Here is a 6,564-nt window from a genome sequence, read left to right on the forward strand (position 1 = left end):
TTGAGCTGCATGGGCTTCCATTGAGATCTATGGTGGGTGTATCTTGCGCAACCTCCGCTGCCTTCTCTCCAACTCAGAATGATGGTCCAAAGTCGCTTGGTGTCGGCCTCGGATTAATTGGGCTCCTCGTGAGATCTATTGTGGTTGGAGCTTGTGCAACCGAGGCCTTCTCTCTCTCCAACATATAGTCATGTGACAACTCCATGTTGAGCACATATACCAGCCCCAATCCACTTCCATGTGAGCCTTCCACCTCCGTTGTTCGTATGCAGCCATTGACATGTGTCATGGCCATGATCCGAATGTTCTTGCCTATGTCGGGGTCATCGTCACTGAGAATAGTAGTCTTTCTAGTCGCATATCATATCATTGGCTCTGACGAGATGGACTTCAAATAGATTCTTACTTCGTTCATGTCGCTCAACCATGTGTTTGTACCGTCAGCCATTTCTAGAGGGATAGAGAGAGAGAGGGGGGGGAGAGAGAGAGAGAGAGAGAGAGAGAGAGAGAGAGAGAGAGAGAGAGGGAGGGAGGGAGGGAGGGAGGGAGGGAGAAGAAGAAGAAGAAGAAGAAAAAGAAGAAGAAGAGCAATTTTAATGTGGTGGGAACAAAGCTAGATGCTCAAGGAGAGAGAGAGAGAAAGAGAGAAGAAGAAGAAGAAGAAAAAGAAGAGCAATTTTAAGGTGGTGGGAACAAACCTAGATGCCTCAAGGGGGGGGGGAGAGAGAGAGAGAGAGAGAGAGAGAGAGAGAGAGAGAGAGAGAGAGAGAGAGGTTTATTTAGGCAAGGAGGGGGGGTTATTGCAAAGGACTCCAAGTAAGTCTCTCACTCTGTCTCTCTCTCTTCCTCTCTCATTAGTTTTTTTTTTAAAGCACATAAAATTTAGCTTTTCTCTCTCTCTCTCTCTTTTCTCGACATTTTTTAGTTTAAACATGTGTAATTCTTTTTCTAAATAGGAACTTTTGCATAAATTTTTTGTCAAATTGGGCACTTGGAAGAGGGCCGGGTCCCTCCTTTGGGCACCCAGTCGGACAAAAGTTTTTGTCCATCTCCCCCTCTTCCTCGCCTTTCTCTCTCTATCTCATCCCCCCCCTCTCTCTCTCTTGTCATTTTTGCTACCACCCCTCTCTCTTTCTCATGTAATGATGGTTTTTTTGGTTATGAATGCCAGCCTTAGAATCTTGTGCTTTCGAACTGTTGACCATACCCTGAGTCTGCATCCTTGCAAGAATGGAGTCATGCTCATTCAAGCAAGATGACATTGTCCTCTTGTATGACGATGAACACAATCTTGTTGCTCAAGTGCGAGTACAATAAACACTCGAGTCAAAAGGCATTCGTGCCTGACATGTGATTTCTTGCATGTATGAGAAAGCCCCCCTAAAAGGACTGAACAAGGAGGGGAACGAAGTAGATGTCAAAGAGAATGCGATACTCATGTAGCCCGTTCACAAAGTGGTGAGTTGTTCTATTATGTCGTTCATCCTTTTCATTTGCTTAATGTGTTTCTCGTAGGATTTTCCTCACCCCATTGGACCAATTTATGTGAATAGTTAATTGACAACATAGCCCAGCCCGGAGATAAAGACTTGCCTCTGAGTAGGGGTGCTGGTTCTGCGAGAGGGAGAGGGCGTGCTCCCAAGGGTGCTACTTCCACGAGAAGTGGGAGAGGAAGAAGGACAATTGATATTGACCCCTCGGATGTCCAGGATCTTCTTGGCATGGGAATGGAGGAAAGTATGTCCATGGAAATTCTCGGAGCCTTGGCGTCCTTTGCAGAGGCCAAAGGCAAGAGAACAATAATACTGCCAGAGAGTACAATCGAAGAGGAAGGGGAGGAGGAGCAGAAAAGCAAGGATAGTTCCTCCAGTGAGCATAGCGAAAGTGTGCGCGCATCCTCATCCCGAGGGCGACACGATAGATGTAAAGGCTGGCGCGCTGCAAAGTGGCGGGCAATAGAGGAGTCAGAGGAGGACAATGAGGAGGGTCTACTTGGGGAGACGGCATTGACAGCCTCATGCAACAAGACAATCGTGTTGGACTGCATTGAGTACCAGCAGTTGGTGCTGGAGCCATTCACGGTGAGTGGTTAGGTCTTTTGAACTTCTATAACTTCAAACTAGTGATTGCGAACGATTGTACTGCTCTGCCCTCGATACTCTTGTGTCAAATGTTGCTAATGCCCACCATTTGTGAGATCACATCCCGCACCCAAGAGATGGTGCAAACATTCTTCTCGCATGGGTACATGTCGGGAATGGGTGTCTTCATCATGTCCACGGCTACACCGAAGATGCCAAAGTGAGATGTGGACGAGGATGTGAAAAAGGAGTGGAATCTACACTGGCTCAGGAAGCACAAAGAATTCAAGGAGGACATCAAGAACACAGAGTGGGTGTTCTTGTCAAATTCCATGCTGTACATTTGGAATGGGAACCATCGCCACACGGGGTGGATGACCAAGATCATAACCTGTAAGTATAATAGTCTACTGATTTGGGTGACTCTAAATTAGTAGCCACGTTACATTTTTGAGCAACTCATGCAATCTGTCTTGACTATTGCTGGGCAGATTTTTATTGACGAGAGTCGACATATTCATGTCCAATGCCATTTTGTAGAAGTGCCCTCGAAAGACGAAGGAGAGTTATTGTCTACGTTATCAAGGATAAATAGGTGAGTTTGATGATTAATGATCAACACACTATTTCTTTAGAAGCACTTGTCGTGTTGGCTCGCCCTTGCTAAAGGAGCATTTCATATGTTGCATTTTTGAGCAACTCATGCATTCTGTCGACTGTTGCCTGGCAGATTTTTCTCATCACGAGAGACGACATATTTGTGTCCAATGCCATTTTGTAGAAGTGCCCTCGAAAGACGAAGGAGAGTTATTGTCTACATTATCAAGGACAAATAGGTGAGTTGGATGATTAATTGATCAACACACTATTTCTTTAGAAGCACTCATCGTGTTGGCTCACCCTTGCTAAAGGAGCATTTCTAATGTTGCATTTTTGAGCAATTAATGCATTTTGTCTTGACTGTTTCCTGGCAGATTTTTCTCTTGACAAGAGACGACATATTCGTGTCCAATGCCATTTTGTAGAAGTGCCCTTGAAAGAAGATGAAGGAGAGTTATTGTCTATGTTATCAAGGACAAATAGGTGAGTTTGATGATTAATGATCAACACTATTTCTTTAGAAGCACTCGTCGTGTTGGCTCACCCTTGCTAAAGGAGCATTTCATATGTTACTTTCGGCATCAGGCTAGCATAGAAAGGAGTGATCACCACCACTTATGCAGACATTATTTGCGAGGCCAAAGTGTGAGGCGATGCACCTAAGGTGTCAATCTACCGAAGATTGTCACCCAAGCAAAAAGAGTGGTTGGACACCCACAAGAAGAAGGCATCTACAGTCTCGCATTGGTACAAGTCTCCTCTTCCAATCATCGCGCAGGTGATGTGGAAGCTAAGGAGCGAGAAGGGGACACTTTTGCATTGCCTTTTCTCTTTTTTCGTATTATGTTTGATCACATGGCTTCAAATGCTTGTGGAGGACACGAATGATAGGGTTGTTTGCCTGATCATACAAAAGTGCAACAAGTTCTCATACTCTGACTTTCAGAGAAAGTGGAGTGAAGCATACTACAATGTTAATGTCAAGCTTGTGAAGTGAACACATCGACTCATGAAGCTATGCGACCCTGCCCTAGGGCCAAGATGGTACAAGTAAGTGAAGTGGGGGGATAATGCCTGGCATGGAAAGATTCGATGAAATGCGATTGTACGAAATGTTTGCTTATTGTAAGTGCTTTCTGAACGCATGGCTATTACCACTCTAGAGTGGGGGTTAAAGCCCCCGGGTGCGATCAATGAGGAGAGGCTGTATAGCCTCGCATCGTCGAGGATGAACGAGGATGACAAAGTGCAGTCTGTGAAAGCTCTGGCAAGCAACGACAAGGGGATACATGTCATGATGGGCATTCTTGAGCGTAGGCTTCAACACCCTAACATCCCAAGATGTATAGTCTCCTTTGCTTCTAAACAATGTGATCGTTGCTCCCTTGATGAACTCTTTTGCTTTTGCACATGTGTTTGTCACTTTTTTGCAGATGGGAATGCGGGTTTCAGGGGTTGGCTGAAGCAGAAGACACTGTGGTCCCAGCTACATGAAACAGGACTTGAATTATTGCATTGTTGGAGCTCATTCTACTCGATCGAACGCGACGAGAATAAGGTCTACATACACATGCAGGAAACCAAGTGCAAACATAGGGAGCGCCTCTTCATGCACCTGCACAAAAAATTCAAGGCCAATACTGCCTCGATAGGCCAGAGGACTGCCAAACTCGCATGCTGGAGACGTGTATCGGTATGCTTTGATGGCTCACACTTTTAGAGAGATGAATTGTTTGTGTTTCACAGTGGAGATTCTAACCTAGTACACTTGTACTTTTGAATGCAATAGTTTCATGTCCACACAAGTGGCAAAGGGGGCTTTGAGTGAGTTGCCGAGTGTGTGTGAGGAGTGGTCCATGATACATGATCTGGACATGTCAATGTACACTTCCAGTTGGAGCAAAAGTGGCCAGAGTAAGTCTACAAGAAATTCCATTATTCTTGGACTACCCCAAAGGGGAGCACCCACATGAGGAGAAACAAATTTTCATGACTAACAATACACTACGGAGGCCCACAGAACCACAAAAGCGTTTAATGATGGTACATACACATTCTCCCCAACATGTTGCATCTCCCAAAAAATTTCATGTATTGACAAAGTGGACATCTACACTACAGGAAAGTGAAGCGAGCACGATGGGGGCGTGTGCATCTACTAGAGGGGGCAAGAAAGCGGCTGATAGCATGATGGGGTAGAAATCATGGTTGGGAGGCAAGAGCAATCTGATACACTTGGACAGTCCCATACCCAAAGGTACGAGAGAAGACTACAGTCTCGACATTTGGATGTTGTTGTTTTTTAATAGAGCAAGATCTTAATTAATCAATAATATATTGGCTTCTACAAAAATGGTCCCATTGGTTGCCTCTCACAGTTGTGATCAAACAACTTCTCTCGTAGGGGGAGAAGTTGAACGTGGAGAGCAAGTTGAGTAGGAGCGTGACATCACTGCCATGGAGCTGTAGGCATCCTCTGCATGGCTGCCACATGCACAAGGGAAGCACCGAGTACGGGGGTCCCACACCCCCACCTCCTAGCCACGCACATCTCCCCACTTCCCAAAAAGAGCCCCGGCTAGGATAGTGGGGAGAGTCTCAAGTCTTCTTTATATGGAAGGACCCTCATGATTCGCTATTATATATGGGATTTCTATACCCACTTTCCACATGTCACATGCGTGTGCCAAGGGCCTCTTAGCCCTCTAATACTTGACATATTTTACCAAGGTGCCACCATGATAGGGGTTTCAACGCAACCTTTATTCTTGTGTTTTTATTGTGAGTGATGTCCTTGCAAACAACCTGTTGGGGATAAAGGCACAATGTGCTATCCCTTGTATAAGTGGTACCGCCATGTCACTGTGCCACATCATCACCTTATCCTCTTCTTTATATAAAAAAGGCAATAAGGGAAGTCATTAGAGACTTTTGCTTCCCACAAAACTTGTGCTCTCTTTTAGCTCTCTCTCCACCCTTATTCTTTCTTTCTTCTTGCTTCTGCTCCTTGCTCCCATCAACTGGTATCAGAGCACCACGGCCCGAGTCTGTGGTGTGTACGTTGAGTGTGCACGCGGTGTGCACGGAGACGAGTGCATCGGATTGAGCTGGTGCTTGGGGCTGCCATAGCTGCTGCAGCAGTAGATCCGGGTTCGGAGGAGTAGAGGAGCTTAGAGCTCAAGGATGTGCTTGGCAGAGTGCGGCGTGTGGGAGCAAGGACTTCTCCATGGTTGATAATGGTATAGCTCAAGGTTCAAGTCTCGGCCATCATTGGGAAGCATTTTTTGGTTTCCATTGGCCAATGTTATCCACAGTGAGTGGATTTGTTGAGCCAGTGTGGAGCAAAGGGATCAGTAGGTAAGGCGTCGACAGTCAGGCTGCAAGCATTGAGCAGGTCAATCAAGCTTGTAGCAAGCTCTTGGTGGGCGATAGCCCCGACAGCAAAGGCATGGCAACAGCATACCATTGAGCAGCAGAGCAGGCGCTTGAGCATTGTGCTCTTGGGGATGCAAACAGCATACGGGTTTGTGGCAGCACCCGTTTGCCATTGGGCACATGGCAGATAACCAGCAATAGTCGAGTGGGGTGACTAAGCAGCTGGCATTTGTGGCAGTCCAACACCGCCTCACACCACCATTGGATGTCCCCTGTTTCACCGCCATTGCTGTAGACGTTGCCAGTTGTTTGAGATAAGGTTATTAGTAACCTTAATGATTAAATCATTAAGTGTTTACTTCCAAGCCATGGCTCACACAGAGAAGCACGTTCCTTGTGCCTAATGCCTCTTGGAGCCTTCTTCACGCATGGAGGCCCTTGATCAGATGCTTGAAAGTTCACACATGCTTTGACAGTGGTACATGCCTGGTTGAGATGCATTGACAGT

The 6,564-nt window shown here is 46.1% G+C and overlaps 1 pseudogene; it reads left to right on the top strand.

Moving 5' to 3' along the window:
• The first annotated feature begins 1,721 nt into the window (after positions 1-1,721).
• Positions 1,722-3,678, top strand: LOC147895870 (uncharacterized; annotated as a pseudogene).
• Positions 3,679-6,564: the final 2,886 nt, after the last annotated feature.

Source organism: Dipteris shenzhenensis, chromosome 12 (assembly GCF_047967505.1).
Source record: "Dipteris shenzhenensis isolate YYH24624 ecotype China chromosome 12, Dip_SZ_1.0, whole genome shotgun sequence".
Taxonomy (NCBI): domain Eukaryota; kingdom Viridiplantae; phylum Streptophyta; class Polypodiopsida; order Gleicheniales; family Dipteridaceae; genus Dipteris; species Dipteris shenzhenensis.